Source organism: Vombatus ursinus, unplaced genomic scaffold (assembly GCF_900497805.2).
Source record: "Vombatus ursinus unplaced genomic scaffold, bare-nosed wombat genome assembly UNPS02010461.1, whole genome shotgun sequence".
In the NCBI taxonomy this organism is placed as follows: Eukaryota; Metazoa; Chordata; class Mammalia; order Diprotodontia; family Vombatidae; genus Vombatus; species Vombatus ursinus.
In genome coordinates this window covers 10,158,576-10,182,487 of record NW_020950239.1, presented here as the reverse complement: position 1 = coordinate 10,182,487, position 23,912 = coordinate 10,158,576, and the positions used below count along the sequence as shown (strand labels likewise).

The 23,912-nt window shown below is 40.2% G+C and overlaps 1 protein-coding gene across 1 annotated transcript in view; it reads left to right on the top strand.

Moving 5' to 3' along the window:
- Positions 1-16,102: 16,102 nt before the first annotated feature.
- The window catches only part of RASGEF1B (RasGEF domain family member 1B), a 43,712-nt gene continuing 35,902 nt past the window's right edge, over positions 16,103-23,912 (top strand). The window contains exon 1 of the mRNA XM_027854483.1: positions 16,103-16,370. The gene's annotated coding sequence lies outside the window, so the exon portion shown is untranslated. The remainder of the gene's footprint in view (positions 16,371-23,912) is intronic.

Sequence of the window (23,912 nt, the reverse complement as noted above, 5' to 3'; positions counted from 1 at the left end):
AAATACTTTGACAGGGGGTGAGCTTTTGAAGGGTCCTTCTGCATCTTTGAAGTTTTCTCTCCATGAAAATATAAGTCATTATTGGTGGGATTAATATAGACTAGAATTCACTCACCTCTCCTATAGGCTTCTTCTTAGAGACTGTTTGTCAAGGAAGAGTGAATAAGTTTCTAATAAGACCACAGACAGAAATTGCCTCTTATCCCTCATTAAGGTGAAGAAATTAGAGCAACTGCATGAATCAAGAAAACCCAGATTCAAATCCCACTTTGGATCACTACCAGCTGTGTGATTTTCTGAGAGTCTTTTTTTTTTAATTTTTATATATTTTACTTTTAATTTACGGAATAAAACAAGCATTTCTATTAAATGGTAAAATTAAAAAAAAAAGATCAATGCACATGAAATTGTAAATCTATTAGGTACAACTTGCTATTCCTTTTAAATATATAATAACATTATAGTGTAAATTTCTTTTTTTTCCTTCCTTTGAGAGTTTTTTTAACCATTCTTGGTCTTAGTTTCTCATCTTTAAATGAGGGGGTTGCACTAGGTGGTCCCTAAGGTATCTTCCAGCCCTAAATCTAGGATGATAATTTCCTGAGATCTAATCCCTACATTGATTTTTAAATACCTGGCTTTCCTAGAGCTAGAGATTCATATACCAGAGAGAGATCACTAGAGGGAGGGACACAGAGGAGAGAAAGGCAAAAATAAAAAGAAATGAACTTTTGAAATACTAGAATACTGACAAATCCTTCCTCTGTACACCAATAATTCCACGTCTGAGTTCTTGGAAGTCATCTGGAGAGTTCAGGAAATCCTTCAAAAAGCGTTAGAATCGGCCCTGGGCAAATCACTTAACCCCAATTGCCTAAGGAAAAAAAAAAAACATTAGAATCATGGAATCACACCCAGAGATTTCCTTTTCCTATTGTTGGTTGTTGTTACAAACATTTCTTACACTGATTTACTCTATTCTGAATTCTTCTGCCCATTTTTGTTTTTGTTGTTATTCAGTCCTTTTAGTTGTGACTCCATCTGGGGTTTTCTTAGCAAAGATACTGGAGGGGTTTGCCATTTCCTTCTCCAGCTCATTTTACAGATGAAGAACTGAGGCAAACAGGGTTAAGTGGCTTAACCAGGGTTACAGAGCTAGTAAGTGTCCGAGGCTAGATTTGAACTCAGGTTCAAGCCTAGCACTTTATCCTCTGTGCCACCTAGCTCCCCATTTTTACAACTTCACTATTATAAAAAGCACACATCCTTCTTATCTTTAATTTTATTATTGACAGCTTTTGTTTTTATTTCACCTCTATTTCCCAATATATTCTCTCCCTGTCTCATCCAGAAAGCCATCCTTTGGAATAGAAAATAAAAAAGATAGAGAAAAAGACAGTTCTTTCTTCTTTCCTTGATCTCTTTGATGTAGAGACTTAGTAATAGTATCAGGAGGTTAAAAGATGTGCACTACTGAATAGCTTTTCTGACATAGTTCCAATCAAATTGCTTTCCGGAATGGTAGGAGTAGTTCACAGCTCTACCAACAGTGCATTAACATACCTATTTTCTCACCACCCCTTCAGCATATTTCATTTTCCAGTTTTGTCAACTTTGACAATCTGATGGGTAAAATCTGAGGTGAAATCTCAGAGTCGTTTTAATTTGCATATCCTGATTTGCATGTGTCTAATTATTAGTGATTTATGGCATTTTTCATATGATTGGTGGTAGCTTGGATTGCTTTTTCATCTGAAAATGCCTATTCATATCCTTTGAGCATTCATTGATTAAGAAATGGCTTATAAGTTTGAATTAATTCCCCTTAAATCTTAGATATGAGACTTCTAAATATAAAGGAAACTCACTGCAAAGATTTGTTGCAATTTAACTATGTTTCTTTAAGTTTATCTGCATTTGTTTTGTTTGTGCAAAAAATTTTTCTATTATGTAATCATAATTGTCCATTTTACTGTCTACGATCCTTTTTCTCCCTTGTTTAGTTATAAACTCTTCTCCTATTCAGACATCTGACAGTTAATTTTTTCCTTGCTCTACTAATTTGTTCATGATTATGATTCATCGTTCTTCATTGGTATTTGTTTTATTTAGGGCTAATCCTCCTTTCCCCTTCTTCTCCTGTTTCCCAATTTATTAAAAGGTATTTCTGTGTGGGTGGGTGTATCTATACATATATACATACATATGCATTATGTCTTCCCTCCTTTTACCAGTTCAGATAACAACGAAGCCCAAGTGTGAACTTCTCCCACCTCTTCCTCCATGTTTGTGGAATCTTCCCCTTTCACACCCCAATTATGTGAGATAGCCTACCTCTTCCTTTTCCTCCTAGTGTTTTCCTTTACCCTTCTTTTCCATTCTTCTTTTAAGGTCATTAGAATGTAACAGAACCACTCCCAGGCCTTCCATCTAATTAGACTCACTCACTGACACCTAATGATAGTGTTCTGAAGGGACACACGTATCATCTCCTCGTACCAGAATTGAAGCAGGTCGTCCTTTAGTCCTGTGTGATTCTTCACTCATGTTTATCTTTTTATGTTTCTCTTGAATCCTGTTTATATTTCAAAGTTTCTACTCAGCTCTTTTCATTTGCTATGAGATGCTTTGTGTTTCCTATTTTTTCAGTCTTATAATTTTGTTTTAAGATATCTTGTTGTCTCATGGAGTCACATTATCTTCTGTTTGATCCATTCTAGTTTTCAGAGACTTTGCTTCTTGGGTAAAGTTTTGTACTTCCTGTTCCAAGATATTAATCCCCTTTCCAATTTTTTCTTCCACAGATCTCATTTCTTTTTCATTTTTTCCTTCTAGTGCTCTCATTTAACTCTTCATTAACTTGATTCACTCATTTTATCTCTTTAAAAAAAAAGCCTTTGCTTCATCCCTTTCCAGAATTCTAGTCGTATTTGTGCCCAAGCTGTGTTTCTCTTTGTTTGATGCTTGTAGATGTTTTGGAGTTATTCTCTTTTTCTAGGTTTTTGTCTTGATGTCGCTATCACCATAATAGTTTTTATGTTGAATTATTTTTTATCTTGCACATTCAGCTTACTTCCCATCTTTGAACTTTATGTTATGACCAGACTCTGTACACTTCTGGAAGGAATGTCTCAGCTGATCCTCCTGCCAATCTCTCGGGTTATTGAGTGTTGTGTTATTCCGGGATTTCAGCAACAGCTTAGACTTCAAGCTTTCAGTGCTCCCAAAGTGGTCTGATTCATAACAAAGTCTGATCTCTTTCTTCCTGATCTGAGGTTTTGCAAGTTTCTGTCCTGGGTTTGGGTCAGAGCAACACATCTGTGAGCTTATCCCCGATTGGAGTTCAAGTAAACTGCTGCTGGAACCAGTCACTATCAGTCAGCTGGAAAGCTCTGCAGATTCAGAGTGACAGAAGTGATGGCATCCTTTTGGTCTTTATTTCTTGCCTTGAGTATTCCTCTACAGGCTCCAGACAGAATTGAGGGCTGAAACTGAGACCCACACAGAGCCCCATAGTTACTACTTGCTTCTAAACTTACTCTTTATTCAATGCAGAGTTTAGAGCCCATGACCCCTCCTTTCTCTACAATGCTATTCCTTGGTTCAAGTCCTTTCTTCAGTCCACCTTGGATTTGGACCCCAGAATTAGGTAGTGAGTGACAGAGTGGCTAGTTGGCACCTGTTTCTGAATCCTGCACAAGGTCAGACCCCTTTGTCCTGGCTCACTAGGTTGATATGGGCAAGAAAAATGACTCACTGTCATTTTTCTCTTGGATTTCCCAATCAGGTCTTAGTTGGGTGCATTTTCTAAAGTCAGATGGAGGAATTAGGGAGGAAGGAAGTTCATCAGTTCTTTTTCCTGCTATTCCACCATCTTGGCTCTACCCTCATACATATATACAAATATAGAGATATTTTATAGAGATATGGATATATTTTCAATTTCATTTATTTGTTAGATTTGTCTGAAGCAGAAAGGAATATTAAAGTCTCCAACTATTATTATATTACTATCTAGATCTTATGACAATTTATGGTTACATTAATTTTTCCTTTATGAATTTAGTTAATAAGTCATTTGGTCCATATGAGTTTAACATTAATATCAATTTGTTGTCTATGACTCCTTCCATTATAATGTTTATTTCTTTTTCTATCTCCTTGTGAATTTTTGCCTTTGCTTTGTCTAAGAGCATGATCACAACTCCTGCATTTCTGGATTCACTTGCTGCATAACAAATTTTATTCCAGCTCTCCATTTTTTTTCCCACAATGTAATGCTCTATCTACTGCTTCATCTAACTGCCTTAGATATCTAAGGTCTTTTCCATTTCTGTTATTCAGTTATTTTTCAGTCACTCTTCATAACCCCTTGGGATTTTCTTGGCAAAGATACTGGAGTGGTTTGTCATTTCATTCTCCAACTCATTTTACAGATGAGAAACTGAGGCAAACAGGGTTAAATGACTTGCCCAGAGTCACACAGCTAGTAAGTATCTGCAGCTTGATTTGACCTCAGAAAGATGAGTCTTCCTGACTCCAGGTCTGGTGCTCTATCCACTTCACCACCTAGCTGCCCTTTCCATATCTAAAAACCTATAATTTGAGGTGCTTTTTACAGGCATCAAGTGTGGTTTATACTATGTCTTATTCATGATGTTATGGTTAATTGACTATACAGAAATGCTGGCACTAGAGTGAAAATAGCAATTGCCCATATGGCAAGATGAAAATCTTATTAACTCCACAGGTTTAAAGTTCAAGCAGCCATTCACACAGTGCATTATAATTTAATTCAAGGAAATGATATATTTTAAAAAGCTGACACCTCAATTTCAATACTTTGCCCAAAGATCTTCAATGAGGTCATGGGTGTGGATGTGGGGAATGGGGGTATTCCATTTCCTCCTGAGGCAGTCCTAGAAGGGACTTTAAGATAGGGTTGATTTTTAGGAATTTCTCCTACACATCAAACCATTCATTGTTCCTACTTCTGCCCTCTGGGACAAATAGAAAAACTGAATCCCCTCTTTCACAGGATAGGGACTAAACCTGGTATTTCACCAATATAGGCAATTCTCAGATGAAAAACATCTCTCTACCAAGGCAGGTCAGCACCTTACCTCCAACTCATGGTCCTAGAACACGGAGAAGTGAAGTGACTTGCCTGGGTCACACAGCCAGTCCATGTCAGAATCAGGATTTGAATTCGGGTCTTCTTGGCTACCACATGATAGCTCTTCATATATGTAAAAATAAGTTTTATGTCTTCCCTAAGTCTTTTCTCAGCTAGAGAAGTAAATTGCAAACCACTCAAGTATCTTTGCCAAGAAAACTCCAAATATGTTCATGAAAAGTCGGACGCGACTAAAAGAATTGGACAACAGGAAAAGTATTTTCTTCTTCTCTTCTCTAGGCTAAATATTCCCAGAAGCAGCCACTGATTCTCATATGGGATGATCTCAAGACCCTTCACCAGTAAGGTTGCCATGCTCCAGATTAGCATGGCAGCCTTAATCAGAACCCTTCTACACTCCTAAAAATTATTGAGGACCTCAAAGAATTTTTTATCTGGGTTATATCTAGCTATATCTATCCTGATAGAAATTAAAATGTCTTAAACCACTGTCCATATTTCAAGAAATCAAGTATTTGAAGGTCCGTTGTGTAGAAGGATTAGCCATTGTTTTATTTGGTCCCAGGGAGTAGAACCAGGAGTCTGAAAGTTGCAAAGAAGCCAGTTTAGGCTTGATGATGTCAGGAGAAACAATTAGAGCTGACCCAAAGGGAAATGGGCTGCCTGGAAAGGTAGTATTCCTTATCTCCTAGGAGCTCTTCAAACAAAGGTTGAATGGACTCTGCACTAATGTGTATTGGCTAGTCTAGACAGCCATTACAGCTCAATTTCTGTGAAATCTCTTTAGTGTTTCCATTTTGGGGGAAGAAGTATTTAATAGAAATTAAATGGCATCCAAGCATTTCTAACAAATTCATATTTCCAAATGATTTGATTCATATATGGAATTCATTACAATAGGAATAAATTGATTAGGCATTTGCACAAACAAAAATACTGCTCACAAAACACAGAATTAGGAAAAAATATTGATACCCTATCTTGTAGAAAATAAACTGGCAATGCTCATTAATATCAAGAAGAACTAGGCTTACTGGCACATACTTTAAATTGGGGATGATTGCCAACAACACTTTCTGATAAAATATTCAGGACTCATAATTGTAAACTATACAAGTCATTGCTTAATTTCTATACAATAGGACCTTCAAAAGAAACTCAAAGAGGGGAAAATTACTAGGAAGAGAAATTCAGTTCAATAAAGCAAAAAATCTTAATTTAGTATTGATTACCTTTTTTTTTAATGTACTGAAGATCTATCCAAATAAACTCTAGCTAAATACAAATTTACTTTTCATTCTGTGCATTGATAGAACAAACTGTTTTCATATATTTTTAAGGTCATCTCCAAACTCTTTGTCATTGCAAAAAAATAAGTTGGTACAATCAGTACAGACAGTTTGAATGCCACTTTGTGTTGGCAAGGGCATTTTACCTCTCATCCTCAGGCCCCTTCCCTGGGCTTCATGTGAATATTGTGAGCAATAATTTTCACCGATTCCAAACATAAAAGGTCATCTCACAGAAAGGGCGCTGTCATATTAATGCAAATTATTGTGATTGATGTATTGTCCTGAATTCCAAAGTCACTGTGTCCATGAATATAGATGCAGAGCCCCTAGACTTTCCAAGGGATATGTGAAAATCCATGAGACTCCTCACAAATTACCAAACTTGCTTTATTTTAAACTCTCTTCCCTGCTGTGGAAGACAAGATTCCACAGAAGCAGAGACAGTAACACAGAATTACATGGATGGGTGGAATGCACTGAGGTTGCCTTATAATCTGTTCACCTCCTCAGTGAGTCTGCATGATGATTTCAGACAGATGGGAGGTTTTAACATTCCCATTATGGGTAGGGGGACATCATCATCATCATCATCATCATCAGAGATAGCATTTACATGTCATACTTTCATATCATATTATATTTTAATTGTATTTATATTATATATATATTTATACTTTAAGATCTGCAAAATGCTTTACAAATATCTCTTTGGACCCTCATAACAATGACTGGGAGAGAGGTGCTATTATTATTCCCATTTTACAGATAAGGAACCTGAGGATGAGAGAGATTAAGGGACTTGCCCAAGGTCACATAGCTAGTTAATAGCTGAAACTAGATTTGAATTCAGGCCTTTCTGACTCCAGGTACAGCATCCTATCCACTATCCTACATGTGCCTTAATACTCTGTTAACATTATGCTCCTGAGTTACCACCAAGTACAAAGGTTAATACATAGGACTCTTAATAGTTTCTAAATGTCCTTAATTGAACAGGCAAAAAGTCCTTTCTGACCATTCTAAGTCATGATCTTGAGGATGTAGTGTGGGATGGTGGGAAGGGGACTGCAGTCAAAGAACCTGGATTTGAATCTTGGCTCTAGGGGCAGCTAGGTGGCACAGTGGATAGAGCACTGGCCCTGAAGTCAGGAGGACCTGAGTTCAAATCCGACCTCAGACCAAACACTTGACACTTACTAGCTGTGTGACCCTGGGCAAGTCACTTAACCCCAATTGCCTAAAAACAAAAAAAAAAATTTAAAAATGAATCTTGGCTCTACCACTTACTTACCTGAGTGACCCTGGGCAAGTTATACCCTCTCTGGGCTTCAGTTTCCACACCTGTAAAATGAGAGGGTCAAACTAGAAGATTTCTAAGGTCCCTTTCAGCTCTAGACTGACCCTAATCATTTGTTCTATCAGAGGGAGCTAGATGAAGCAGCCAATCCTTGAGTCAGAAGGACCTGAATTCAAATCCTACCCTAGAAACTTTCTAGCTGGGTGACCTTGTGCAAGGCACAGTTTCCTCATCTGTAAAATAGGGATAATAGTGCCTACCTCACAGGGTTGTTGTGAGGATCAAATGAGATAATATTTGTAAGGTGCTTTGCAAATCTTAAAAACACTATATAAATATTAGATATCATTATTATTGTTGTTATTATTATTATCACAGAGATTCCATCAAAAAAATGAAATTTGGTGCATGCAGGTCTAAGTAACATACTCTAGTCTTTAACTTCATGTTCCTAATTGAGTTATCACAAAGTACAATGGTTACTCTGTAACCATTTTATATCATATTATATTTTAATTATATTCATATCATATACATTTATACTTTAAGATCTGCAAAATGCTTTCCAAATATCTCTTTTGATCCTCATAACAATGGCTGGGAGAGAAGTGCTATTATTATCCCCATTTTACAGATAAGGAAACTGAGGATGAGAGATTTCCCAAGCCTGACCTAGTGTGTTTATAAAAGACATGCCCTTGGAGTCACTCAAACCAAACAAAATACTCAAATATTAAACATTTAACTTTTCCTGTGACTTCTGTAAAACTAAATTTCTAACAATTATTCAGGGACCCAACGCCTGATCTGTAATGCTGAAATGCTTCCTCAGCACTCTGCATCTACAGCACAATGTGCTACACTTTGGGAATACCAAGACTGCCCTTAAGTAGCTTACATTCTACTTGTCATTTGTCATCATTATCATGAAAAGTATCTTTCGGCACCATTTTGTATGTGACATCAGGGAGGCTTCATAACAAAATGAATTAAGTGGACATCAGCCAGTGCTGCCAGAGGGATAAAAGCATTGGGTTTATCATCAGAGACCTAGGTTGGAATCATGGCTTTGCCACACAAACCCCTGGGGTTGACCTTGTCACATGGGCATTCAATTTTACTGAACATCAGTTTCCACATCTACAAAATTAGAGGCATAGATTTGCTGACCTCTAAGGTACCTTAAGGGTTAGGGAATGGACCTGTGATTTCCTTGATATAGGGAACACTCTATAAGGAAATTTCCTTTACCAAAGCAGATAGGTACTTTCTATTACAACATCTAGTATAGGAGAGTTGCCTCCAAGTTGCATAGAGGGGCTAAGTGACTTGCCCAGGGTCACACAGCCTCTACGTGTCAGAGGCAGAAGCTCCCAGGCCAGCATTTAATCCATTCCATTTTCCTGCCTCTTTGTAAGATATTTTACAATTCTGAATCTCCGATCCTATTATGCCTTTCTTTTACAATCTCATTATTCAACATTTAGTCATTTAGTGATTTAGTCCTCCAAGATTACATTTGCATCTGACAAAAGCCTGGCTTTTGGCAGGACTTTGAAAGCCCTTTTCACCTGTCTCATCATAATGGCTCTGGAATCCAATTTTCCAAATTACATCCTTTTGTTATGGTTTGCTATACTTACTTTGATCTCAGAGATTTACTATTCAATAGATATTCTGTAGTCATTAAATGTCAAAAGAGATCTAAAACAAGTTGGAGCTACCCTATCCTTTCGTGGCAGCAAGAGAAAATTGCTCAGCAGAGTGAGCTGGTATTGCCTAATACTACCTTTCATGTTTTCATATTTTTGTAATAATCAGAGATTTTTGGCAAATATCAGCAGGGAATTGGGGAGAACTCCTCAGGACTAAGGCACTCCCTAAGTCACCATACTTTTTTCTAAATTCCTTCCTCTAATTCATTATTTAAGCCTCTTAGCTTTTGTTTTATGCTTGCTGGAGAACAGGTGGGCACAATGTGATCACATGAAAACCTGTCAACCCTTTGGAGAAAAATTCATGGGCTTTCCCACACTTTACCGTGGTATAACAAGGATGTCTTCACTCACTAGGTATGAAGAGCTTGTCCCAGGTGCCAGGGGCATCCAAAGATGATGCAGGAGGAGGGATTTATGGGGGTCCTACCCAAACCGAGCTTACAATTTGATTTTCTGATGAAGCTGAAAATCAGTAACGTAAAAAATAATAGTAATTCTGTGGGTGGTCATTTGGGAATTTATTAATACTTAATTCAAGTGAGCAAATAGTTATTAAATGCCAGGCCCAGTGTTAAGTACGTTCAGGGACTAAAGATAAATATGACAGTGCATACTCATTCACTGGTGAAAAAAGAAAACAAAAAACAGGCCAAAGTCTAATACAAGTTAGGATATTATAAATTCGTAGAAAGGGTACAAGTTGTTACAAGGATTCTGAAGAGGAAGGGATTACTTCTGGCTGGGGTTTGGGGGATAAAGAAGGACTTCACCTGAGCTTTGAATAATGGGAAGGATTTTAAAAGCTTGGAGGAAGAAATATGCCATCTTAATTCCTTTGAATTATGACTCTGCGGTCTCATACTAAGCCTCACGGCTTATTTTAAAAGAAACATGCTGAACTGGAACACAGTTCTATAGTCTGAGTAATATCAATTCCTATACATTTTAAATTGTGTATTTTCAGGAAAGAAACAAACATTTATTATACGTACTTAAGGAAGAAACAATCATTTACTAAATGCCTACTCTATGCCAGGCACTGTGCTAAGTGCTTTACAAATAGTATTTCATTTGATCCTTACCACAGTCCTGGGAGATAGGTGCTATTTTACAGTTGAGGAAACCGGTAGACAGAAGTTAAGTGACTTGCCTAGGGTCACACTGCTAATAACTTAGGTGAGATATGAATTCAGATCTTCCTTACTCCAGGTCCAGTGCTCTATTCACTGTACCACCTAGCTGTCTCCGTAACAAAATAAGTGTATAGTCATGAGCTAATCTATGTCTGGGCGGTTGTTTTAAACTGCTCCCAGTATATTATAGTATATAGTATATTATATTATTTATTTTAGTATATTATATATTATATATAGTATACATATAGCATATATTTTAGTATATAGTATATTATATATAATATATATCATATATATACTATATATATAGTATATAGTATATAGTATATTATAGATGTGTGTGTGTGTGTGTGTGTGTGTGTGTGTGTGTTGGCCCCCATGCATGTTTGGAGATGGGATTGCCACCTTCTAAACTTCCTAATCCCTCTTAATTCTAGTGCCTTCCCTCTTAATTATTTCCTATTTATCCTGCAGATGGCTTGTTTTGTACATATTTGTTTGCCTTACATAGTGACCTTCTTGTGGTCAGGGATTGTCATTTGTCTCTTTTGGTATCCCCAGTACTTAGCACAGAGCCTGGCACATAGTAGGTGCTTAATCAACATTTATTGACTATGAATGGATGAATTTCTGGGAGGTTACTTGCAGGACCGTGTGCAGTTAAATAAAGACAATTCCACAATAATATGTAGAAAATTAAGTGACTATAATCCATGACTTTCATTTAACTTTATATTAAGTAACTTTTATGACATTCAATCACATTGTCACATTCACCTTTAAAAGTCAGAAAATACTTTATGCTTTTGTTTTAAAAGATACTCTGCCATCTTAAAGAAATGTGAGAGGTATGGTTTTATAACATTAGTTATAAAGTATTGACCTAGTCTGAAGTTGGAATGAGTAAACGTCAGAAGACTCGGGGTTTCAACCTGGACTGACCCACTTTATGGCATGTAGGTAGGTTTCTCTCTTTATAAAACGGAGATAAAAATATATCATCTTTTTTTCCTGTCCTATCTACCTCATAGCCATATTATAAAACCAAATGAAAGAATGAGTGTCCCCATGTTTGGAACTAAAAAGCAGCAGCCAGCTGAGTGGTGTAGCGCCTGAAGGGTTGGATTTGAAATTTGAAAAATCTAAATTCTAATCCCAACTTGGACACTTATTTTCTATATGACCTAGGCCAAATTGTTAGCCTCAGTTTCCTTAATCTGCAAAATGGGCTAATAGTTGCATCAAACGAGTCCTCAAATGTGGGCTATCATTATTACTTAGCTAATTTGCCAACATTTTCATCTGCGGGAAAACAAGATCATATCAGTTAATTCTCCCCTGAGCTTTTCAGAAGGAAAATCCTGTATGAATTTAATGACCTATAATAGATCTACTTTTGAAATACAAGCTTTAGAGAAATATGGAAGAGCAAGTGATTTTAAATGAAGTCATCCACTCTGATGGTGAAATCTTTGTAAGACAATAAACATCTATTAAGCATCTACACAATGCCAAACACTGTGCAATGTAAAAAGAACATTGCTTTATAATAGGGTATCTATCCTTTTGTGTAATAAAAATTAATACTGAAATTCGGGGTTGGGGAGGAGCAGCTAGGTGGCACTGTGGATAAAGAGCTGGGCCTGCAGTCAGGAAAATTTGAGTTCAAATCTGGCCTCAGAGTTACTAGCTGTGTGACCCTGGACAAGTCACTTAATCCTGCTTGCCTCAGTTTCCTCATCTGTAAAATGAACTGGTGAAGGAAATAGCAAACCACTCCAGTATCTTTGCCAAGAAAATCCCAAATGAAGTCAGGGAGAGTTGGACACAACTGAACAACTGAAATGTCTATTTGTTCTAACATACTACACTGAATTTATAAAATATTTCTTTAATGAATGACAAAACACAGTCCCTGAACTGTTTCATATAATCTCAAGGGATCCCAGGGACCTAGGGGAGTATAATTTTTTTTTTTTAATTTCAATAGGGCCTATAGGCAAAGCTTCCCATATTTGTGTTTAAACTTGGTTCTGGTCAAGTTTCAATCGGTGCCTGTTTTGCTTGAATTTAGTGAAACTATTTGTCTTTTATAAGACAAGTGGTTAGGTCAGTCAAATTACAAGAAAAAAATGAAACTGAAAGGAGTATGATAGAAAAGGATTTTTTAAAAATTCCTTTTTTTAGAACAAGTTATAGATTTGAAGAATTCTAAAGCTGAAAGGGCTCTTAGAGGAAAAATTCAATTTACAAATGGGGAAACTATAGCCCATAGAAAAGGGGCAGGTTAACCTTTTCTGTGGGGCAGCGGTGGTTAAAGCTCCAGACCTGGAGTCAGGAAGACCTGTGTTCAAATCTGGGACTCAGACACTTACTAGGTGTGACCCTGGGCAAGTCACTTAACCCTGTTTGCCTCAGTTTCCTCATCTGTAAAATGAGCTGGAGAAGCTAATGGCAAACCTCAACAACAAAACCTTTTCTGTGTCATGGACTCCTTTGGCAATCTGCTCAATCCTATGGACCCCTTAGAAAAAATGTTTTTAAATAGTTGATGGAAATGCTAAATTTCAGGTAGAGGCCGAAGAAAATAAATAAGTAATTTTTTTTCAAATTTCACAGGCCCACCAGGTGGGTAAAATCTGCCCACTATATGAACCCTTGCCATCAAGGTTAAGTAATTTAAGATTAAAGAATCACAGATTTACACCTAGAAAGAACATTTGAGGTCTAATCCACCCAATTCCATTTTTTTTCAGTCATTGTTCAGTCATGTCGGACTTTTTGTGACCCCATTTGGGGTTTTCTTGGCAAAGATACTGGAGTGGCTTGCCATTTCCTTCTCCAGCTCATTTGATGGATGAGGAAACTGAGGCAAAAAGGGTTAAGTGATTTGTCCAGGGTCACACAGCTAGGAAGTATCTGAGGCTGGATTTGAACTCAGGAAGATGAGTTTTCCTAATTTCAGGCTTGGCACTCTACCCACTGAGCCACCTAGCTGCCCTCAACTCCATTTTACAGATGAGGAAATTGAGTCTGAAAGCAGTGAAATGACTTGCCCAAGGCCACACACACATATTAAATGGAGGAGCTGAGATCTGAACACTGATCCCTGGCTTCAAACGAGGCCATTTCCTCACCTACCTCACAGGACTGTTTGGAGGATCAAGTGGGAATTGGCACAGTGCCTGGAACATAGTAGGTGCTTCATAAATGCTTGGCCTTGTCCCTGCCCCCCCACTTTCCCTTTCTACACTGTTATAGTCTTCGTGCAAGTTGATTTCAGTAGTGAGACCAAACCTAGAAGCCAGGCCTTCTGACTCACTCCTGTCCTCTTTCTAAGACACTCCTGCCTCCCATCCTGTTGCTTTACAGCTTATCTAGGCTTGGAGAAAGAAGTGCATCTGAACAGTAAACCAAGAACCACCCCATAGGCTAGTCTTGGCTTAAATTGTGATATTGATTTAAGTGACTTATTTATTTATTGACTTAGTGACTCAGAAGAAGCCACAGCCTTCCCCCTCCCTCCAAAAAAAGGGGGGGAGAAAAAAAGGAAAAAAGAGGGAGAGAAGTCAAGAAATAGAGACGAAAAATAGGCAAAGATAATAGGAAGTTTAGGAAGGAGGATTTAGGGACACACTAAGACTGAACAAGATCTAAAGTACCCTTATCTACACAACAGGTCAAACAAGAATTGATTAAGCACCTACTAAGTGCAAGGCTCTGGGGATACAGATGAAATCGTTCCTCAGAGAAGAGACAACTTTATATGTTAAATGGACACAAAATAAATACAAGATGAGTATACTGTATAGAGAGCTGACCTTGGAATTGGAAAAACCTGCTTTCTAGCCTGGCCTCTGACACCCTGCCTGTGTGTGCCAAGCAACTCTTAGATTATAACCTGCCGCGCAAGTGCCAACCTACATTGGTGGAGAGCTGTATCCTTATTGGGAACTCCCTGTACCAATGAAGTCACAGGTGAGGCCAAAAAAAAAAAAAAACTAGGGGGTCCATCTCTCTGCCCCATTTTCCCTCCATTTGTCCCTCATTTTAAGATTACATTGAGAGTTGAGATGGCCCTTAAAGACCACCTACTCCACCTTCTCACGTTACAAATCAATCAGAAGCATTTCAGGCCCATTAGGTACTAGAAACTGTGATGGATTCTGGGGGTACAAAGACAAAATAAAAGCGAATGGGGAAAGTGAGACTTAGGGAAGGAAGGGGTCTAGCACGAAGACACTCTTCCCAAACAATCAGAATGCTAATCAGCGTCTTTTGTGTTCATTTTCTAATTTAGAAGGGGGAGAGGGTCTGGTCTTTTGAGAGCGCGGGTTTTTGCTTTTGTTTATTAATGGTTTGCCCAACCCAACCTTTCCAAGCTTTTAAGATCAAAGCATTAGCCTTTAAAAGACGTACTCAATCCCAAATCGTCTCCCCAATTTAAGGACCAAATGAATTATTTTTGTTTGTTTGTTTGGAAAAATACCGGTAATGTAATGTCATTGGGCCATAGGAAATGATGATATGGCCAATTTCAGAGGAAACTGAGGCGGCCTTTCTGAAATGCTGAGGGAAGTGAGCACAACCAGAGCAATGTATACCGTGATAATGGCTTGGTGAGCAAAACAACTTTGAAACACTTCAGAGCGCAGATCAAGGCCGACGAAGGACAATGAAACGCACCACTCCCCTCCTGACCGAGAGGTGATGAACTTTAAAAAATGCAGAAAAGGTCATACATTTTCGGACACGGCTAATGGGGAAATCTGCTCGGCCATGCTATGTAAATAACGCATGGTTTATCATTATCATTATTGTTATTATTTGTTCAGGGTTGGGGGGGGGTATTGCGAGGGACAGATTTATTTTTAAAAACTTTTTACATGAAAAAAATAAATTAACACAAGGAAAAAGTCACAGGCAAAGCAGTCCTTTGGTTCCTAGCCACGGTAACAGATACTGCATTACTAGTCGAACAGGTCAGCTCCGAGAGTCTATGCTGCTTTTCGGGTACACCCAGGTCAGCGTAAACAGCCCGAGGCAGGTACACGGAGAAGGAAGCGCACACCTCCACCAGCAAACTGAGTAGAAGAGGAGGTGCTCTCGGGACGCAGCGGCCGGCCAGCCCAGCCCAGCCCTCGGCGCCCCGGATGGAGCCGCCTCCCCGCCCGCTCCAACGCCGGGGCAGGGCAGCGGCCAGCAGGTTTGGGGGGCGGTGTCTGTGTTGGGGGGACGCTCCCTCCATTGGTCCGGCTCCGTCGAGGGGCGTGGAGGGGCGGGGCGAGCCGCGAACCTACCGGAAAGGGGGCGGGGGCGTGCGCGCCTGGCCTCGGCGGGGTTTGGTGCTCCGTGTGCCATCCAGGACTTGTGGACGCTCCCCGCGCGTCCGCCTCCGCGCATTGTTCTCGGGACCGGCGGCCCCGAGTGGCGGCGGCTGTGCCCCGACGCCCCGACGCCCCGACGCCCCGGCTCCGTGGAGGTCGTCCCTCCTTCCCCGGGACGCGAGCGAGGGGAAGGACCGCCCGTGCGGATCGCTCGGGCAGCTCGCTGCGCCCCGGGGGCCGGTGCGGATGGAGGGACTTTGGGAGCCTGGTGCCTGAGATCGCGCTTGCTGGAGGCTGCTCCCTGGGACTGGGAAGGAGCAGCGGCAGGTCGAGAAAGGCGGAACGAACAAGTCCTCCGGCTCCTCCCCCTAAGAAGGTCCCCTCCGTGGGGAGCGAGCGCGCAGCGAGCGCGCAGACTGCCGAGCGAGGAGGATCGAGGCGTCCGTCTCACCTGGTGTTTAAGGTTGGTTCACCTCCATCTGCCTTCTTCCCCATCCCACCAGGTGCCAAGTGCTGCTGGCCTAGACCTGACCTAGGCAGAAGGCAGCTTTCTGGGGTTTACCGCTCGGATCTCCCCGCCCTCCCCCACTTTGAGAGAATCTCCTCCTTCGGGTCTCTGTGACATCTGCACTGTTTTCCTCTCCCCCCATCCTCAGCGCAGCTGCCCGCCTCCCTCCCTCCCTTCTTTCTCCTTGGGTTTAGCTCTGGGTTGCAGGTGAGCAAAGTGCCATTATATGGTAGGGCTAGCAGGAGTGAAGATGGGTAGGTAGTGGAGAGCCGTAGGAGTTGGGGCGCGGGGAGGAAACGGGGGGCTTCTTTTCTGCTTAGTGCTTTTCCCTAGAATTAACTATTTATGTTGTCGATTGGTGATTTTTCGTTTACGAATTCTGAGGGGAGCAACCGGTTTAGGGCATCCATCTCTATGACCTAGAACATCTTTCTCACCAATCTGACCGTTTGAGATGTCATGTGCCCGTAAGATAGGCACACCTCATAGCTTTAGAGCTGGTGAGGATTCAGAGACCAGCTAGTTCTTACCCCCCACCCCCAGACCTCCCTATCCACAGACACACACACACACACACACACACACACACACACACACCACATTTTACGCTTGAGGAAACTAAGGCAACTAAATTCCTGGGCCAAGGTCACCCAGGTAATAAACATCCGAGGTGGAATTGGAAGCGAGGTCATTTGTTTTTAACTCCACAGCTAGCGCTCTAACCACTGTGCCACACCAACTCCCATGTGCCCAATGAAGAGAGCCCGGAGTCGGTCTTGATTGTACAAACAATATAAACAATGGCTGGTGCCCGGCCGCAGGAGAGGAATGGGGCCCGGGGACACATCGGGAGTCCTTCCACCTCTAAGAACTACAACTCTGCCCATCTTAGAAAAGAAACGATTACAACCGGATGGTCTTAAGTGCTGGAAGCAGGTCCAGAGATATGGGAGGAGAGGGCAGAGAGCTGAGTCATGTATTTACTATGCCTTGTGTGTACACACATACCATCTCCACGGACTCCACTGGCACCTGCACAAAATAAAGAGTACACGTGTACTTACTACATACCTGCTCTGTATGTCTGCTCTGTGGAGTCCTAGTTTCCAAGGAGCTTATCTCCACCGTGTGTGTACATAGAGATTTAGTGCTGGATGGGGGTGTAAAGAGTGTGAGACCAACGCGGTTAAAAGGAAAGGAGTGGGGGGAATGCTGTTGTGTTCACCTTTGGATGGTGATATGTGGAGTCAGATACATTTTCAACAAGTCATTTTTCCTACCTCCACAAAAATAGTGCTTGGAGCAAAGCATGTGATAATCACACTAGTTAAGAAGCTGGGGAAGTTGAACTGTGGTGCTATTTGCGTGCAGAGAAACAGGAAATATTCTCAATTGACATAAATAAAAATATTGGAGAAAATGATTGTCATGATTTGGGAGGAAAATGACAAGTAAAAATGTGATTTACAAGTTCATGGAATCATAGAGTTGGACTGGAGCCCAGAGGGCCCCAGTCCAACTCACTAACCTGTATACAAATTCCCTAGATATCTTGAACCCACCCAGAGGCTAGGTTCCCCACCCCCGTTCTAGCCTCCCAACCCCTACCCCAGAGGGAGCCTATTCATTGCTGGAAAGTTCTGCTGCAATGCACTTGGGCTTCAGAAGCTCCTGCTGCAACAGTTTATGTCATAAAATAAAAGAAGTTGAATCTGACTGATTTGGACACTTTGGGGGACATTATTATAGGATGTCCTTTCTATGATTGGGGCCAAGTGAAGAGGGCTAGAGCAAGATTGTGTTCCAAACTGTAAGTTCTTTGAAGGCTGGGGCCTGCTTCCTATTGTAAGCTTTACTTCTCACTCTATTTTTAGCAAGTGTTGGTTGTAGGCACTGAGGAAGTGTTTTTTAATTGAGTTAAGCAAATGTTTCCTTTCGTGGTCTTATAACCTTTACTTTAGGTTATAAAGCAAAGATCAGGAAAGTGGTCATTGAGCAGTACGCTTCTTATTCCCTTATTTCCCTTGGATTTGGTGACATTTCTGGTAGGTAAATTTTGTAGCATCATTGGATTTCTGTTAATTCAGGACTAATGTTATTAACTTCTTGGCATTTACCTTCTGCCACATTTTTTTTTGATGTCCTTTCCTGTTTTAACCACTGATCCCATTAGAATGTCATGGTCTGAATATTCCCATCATAATTATAAAAGGCATTATTCAGCTTCATTAGAGTGACAGGTAGTATATATAACTTGGAAGAAGGTCACAAAAAACACAAGATCTTACCTAAGAATCTGTGCTGTTTCAGACAATAAGCAAAGTATACTGGTGTGACCAAAAAAAAAAAAGGAAAAAAAAATCACATAACTTTAAAACAAAATATTTAATATTTGACAAAAGGAAAAATAGTGTAGGGTGATGTACCTAGCATTCAAGGGAGTCTCTTCCCGAATAGGATGGGGGAGGAGGGAAGAAACCCTGATCCAATGAGGCTTCTTACAGAAAATGGGATATGAGTGACTGGAAAAGGAAGGTGTTGGGTGGAGGAGGGTTCTGTAGGCATTGAGCCTTGCTTATAAGGGGAATCTGGAAGTAGAGAAGGAATTAATCATTATTCTAATTTCACACCTTTGGCTAGGGTTTTACATTTTACAAAGCACTTTCCTCACCATAACCCTTCCGGGAGCTGGGTAGTTCCATTTCACAGTTGAGGACGCTAAAGCTCAGAGGAGACAATGTGGGATATGTGTGACCAGAAGGCTTTTAAGTGGCCCATGTGTGACCAGAAAGCTTTTAAGTGGCCCAGCTGCTAAGTGTCAGAGCTCCAGGCCCAGGTCTGATTCCAGATCCAGTGCTCTTACCACTAGAGTGCAAAGTCTGAGTGGTGTGGAAGGCCCCTAGTTGGAAGGATTTAAGGAAGAGGGGGTAGGTGTGTAACTTGATCAGGAGTGTAATGAATGGAAAGTCATCGTAGAAGAGTTGGTTGGTTGGTTGGTTGGTTTTTGTAGGGTATTAGGTTAAATGAGCCCTGTCTTTTTTATTTGTTTTAAAATCTATGACTTCTCATGTAATTCATGGTTGAATTCAGGAGTCTTCTCTTTCCTTCTAAAGCTTCCCCCCAACCCCAAACATTTAAGGGATTAATATTCCTCAGTTTTGATGTTCTCAAAATGATAGATAAAATAATGATGATAAAAATGACAGAGAGAGAGAGAGAGAGAGAGACAGAGAAACCATGCTGACTGAGAGAATCAGGCCACCTGACTTTGGGGCCTGGTCAATCAAGTAAGCCATCCAGAAATATTTGCCACTCACTAATTATGTGAGTAAATAACTGAACAACAACAAAAAATTGTGTGAATTTGGGTGCAAATCACTTCTCTTTTTTTTTAACCCCTTTGTAAAATAAGAGGTGTTGAACTAAATTCAGTAGACCCTTCTGGCTTTGTGATCCTGGGATCCATTTTCCTTACTGCCAACCCATACATTTAGAGGAAGATGAGGTAGGCATTAGGGTGGGGGTCTTAGGGAACCCTGATTTGTTCTGGGGAAGGGAGAGAAGGCGATAAGAACTGGAAAGCATGGTTGTCCAATGACCTTGTAGATGCGTGATTTGGTTTAGTTTTAAATGAGTAGAAGAAAACAGAGAAAAGCATTTGCATTTGAAAGTTAAACATACCAATAATATATAAAACTTTGGAAACATGCCCTCTCCTTAGCTGCCTTCCCTTCTCCTGCACCTCCATTTTTCATTCTGTAAATACATTTAAAGAGCATGTCAGGGGGCAGGTTCTTCGGAACCTAATTGTATTTTGGTTTAAGGCATGTAGGAAGTATTTATTTTGAGGTGTCCTTCAGAGGACTAACCTAAATTCCTTCTTGATAGTGATCACTATTGTTAAATTTAATTATGAAGCATCATGTCATTAAATAACTTTATATTCACCAATATTTGAATGTTATTGAACTGTTCCATGTAGAGGGACTTTTTTTAACATTAGGTTATTTAAAATCTGCCTTAGAATCAGAATTCATTTGGCTAAGCATCCCTGTGCAGTGTTCTTTAGGAAAGAAAAAATGTGTGATGTTTATAAAATGTTATCGAATTTGTGAGATCATAAAATTTAAGGAAGAGTAAACAAGGAAAATGACTCTTTAATTCAAAAACCTTGTTTGGAGGGTGCGTTTTAAACAGGTTTCTCCGTGTTCTGTAACTCTAGTGAGTGTCACATAATACAGCGAAAATAGAAAGTTCCACCTGCCCCTAAGAGCCATTGCTGAATTTTGTTTTCCCAGGACGATGAATAGTCTTCAGAGAAGAACTTGTTTTATCAAAGGGGGTCATCACTGTGTTTGTTTTTTTCCACATGACTATTCTGGCTCGAACCTTTCACTGGCTTGGAGTGCAGTTATCCCAAGTACTTGGATCCACTTTTAAAAATCAGAAGATAAGTTATTCTACTGAGAAAAGGGAATATTCCACTTTCATAAAAGATGGGTATCCAGTGAGAACAAAGGGAAGTGACTGTCCTCACCCGGTGTACTTTCCAAACAATATATCATGTGACTTAATCTCTCATAAATACTCCTTAAGGGCACAGAAGGCAATTTCCAAAACATTTGATCCAGAGATACAGTTGCTTCTTTTTGCTTTTCTAATCAGCATGTTGCAATGGTGAAACCCAACATTTTGAACCAATGAGGAGGCAAGGATCCACCTAGTGAAGGAGCCTGGGTACTGCAGTGAATTTGAAATTGCATAAGAGATTTTTAATCCTCTTCTAGAATTTGTTAGCTGTATTGAAATAAAAGATATACTTTTTCTTACATATGTTTTAACAATGGAAAGAACACTTGCTTGGAGGCAAGGATCATATTTGGTCTACTCTTAATCATCAAGTGTTTACTAAAGCCATACTGTGTGCTTAGTGCTAGGAGGCAGCTAGATGGTTCAGTGGCCTGGAATCGTGAAGACCTGAGTTCAAATCTGACCTCAGATGTTTACTAGCTGTGTGATCCTGGGCAAGTCACTTAACCTCTGGTTGCCCTGATCTACTGGAGAAGGAAATGGCAAACTGCTCCAGCATCTTTGCCAAGAAAATTCCATGGACAGTATACTCCACGGTGGCACAAAGAGTCAGACATGACTGTTTGACTAAACAATAAAAACAACAACTACAAATACTATGTACTAGGCCTTGAATTGGGGATACAAATAAAGAATGAAGGAATCCCTATTCACAGGGAGTAGGGGGAAACAATTGCATATATAAATATAGAATCAATATGAAAAGAACAAATACAAACAATAAAAAGTAGTTAGATACAGGGGCAGCTAGGGGGTGCCGTGGTGCATAGAGTACCAGGCCTACAGTCAGGAAAGCTTATCTTCCTGAGTTCAAATCTGGCCTCAGACACTTCCTAGCTGGGTGACCCTGGGCAGGTCACTGCACCCTATTTGCCTCAGTTTTCTCATCTGTAAAATGGGTTGGAGAAGGAAATGGCAAACCACTCCAGTATCTCTGCCAGGAAAACCCCAAATGAGATCATGAAGAGTTGGACACAACTAAACAACAACAGTTAGATCCAGGGTAGTTTAGGAAGGAGGGCTCTGGCAGTTGTATGGATTGGGAAAGTCTTCACATACAGCGGGGTTCTTGGCCTTTCTTTGTCATGGCAGTCCGATGAACCAGGGGTGCATACCCCGCTCATCATAATGTTTTTAAGTCCATAAGATAAAATATATAAGATTGCAAAGGAAACCAATTATACTGAAATATAGTTGGCAAACAGGAAAACTATGATCCCATGTCATTTTTGGAAGGTTTACAGTAATTTTGAGGTTATAAGAAGTTTAAATGATATTTTGAGATATCAGCAAAAACTATAGTAGATATGAAAATACCTGTGGTTGCTATTGGTGACAAAGTCACAGGTATTACTCATACTATTGTGATTTGTTGTCTACATTCATCACTGAAGGAAATTCTAAGTGTCGGCAAGAGTTTAGTAAAAATAAAGATGGATTTTTTTTTCCTAACCAAGTTCATGGCCCAGGGTTCTACAGACCCCTTACCTCTGATGTAGAATTCACATGAGTTGTGTCTGGAAGGAAGAATGAGATGGTGAGGTGGCGGGGAGGAAGGGAGAGGGTTCCTAGCAGGGTGGACAGCCAGTGCAAGGCCTGGGAGGCGGAAGGTGAAGTGTTGTGTTTGCACAAGAGAGGTCATCTGAGCTGGATTGCAGAGTGTGGGAGTGGAAACCATGGCCACTGAAGTTAGAAAGACTGGTTGGGGCTGGGTTGATAAAAGTTGTAAAAGCTCAACAGGAACTTCTATTTTCCCATAGTGGGAACAGGGAAACACTGAAGTTGATTGAATAAAATGGTAAAATGCAAGGGTGTTTGGTTTTTTTCTGGTATGATGGCTTAGAGTTGAAAATTATATACAACCTTTTAACATAAATCACCAAGAAAGAAATCAGAACTTCCTTAAAGACAGTGAGGTTTTTGACCCCCAGTGGAAACTGCCAATATTCTTTGGGAATGGGCGTGAAATTTCAGAAGACCCTCATAAATTTGGAGGAGTTCCCAGAAAGTTAGGCTTAAAAGGTGACCACACCGTATTATTTATGCTACTGTCCCTGTGGACAGAGCCAGGGACAGAGCTCACCTCTTTCTGGTAATACATCTCTCTGATCTCCTTGAAGCTAATTCTGTTCAAAATATTGCAGACTTCTCATGCCTCCCATGCCTCTCCATTGCCCTTTGGACAACCATCAACCCAAGATAGATGTCTGAAAAAAAAAAAAAAAGCCCAAATATCTATACTGCTATAAAAGAAGAGCCCTCTTTATCACTCTTCCCTAAACCTTGTTCCCCCAGGTACATAGTCCTTTTGAAATCTAGCCAGGGAATGAGAAACTCGTAATTCCAGAATGCTAGGTCAGATTTCTTTCACAAAACAAATATGCTTTCAAAGTTCAGTCACGATACTGGAACTTTGTTCACTCCCTGTCTCTTTCACCATCGTGACTGTTCTCAATCTCTTCCCAGAAGCTCCCTCATCTCTTCACCTTTCCCCTCCCAACCCCCTGTATTTAGAGGCCGCTATGTGGGGTAGTGAGTGCCAGACTCATTCAGGAACATCTTCCTTCCTCAGATGATTCTTCCCAACCTCAGTTTCTATCATCTGTCAAATAGAAATAATAAATAGAACCTACGTTACAGGGTTGTGGGAATCAAGAAAGATAACATATCTAAAGTACTTTATAAATCTTAAAATACTACATAAACACTAGTTATTAATGTTATTAGCTGGTAAAAGCCTCCTTTTTTACTGAGAAGATTAGGGCTCTCTCAAAAAGCTCCCTCAATCCCCCTTCTCCAGACTTCTCATAATGTCTCCTATTCCCCTACCTTGGTCTTAGAGGAAGAGATGGCTGCTCTTTGCTAATCTCTTTCTGAGGGTGCCTTCAATTGTTTGCTGTATCTAGG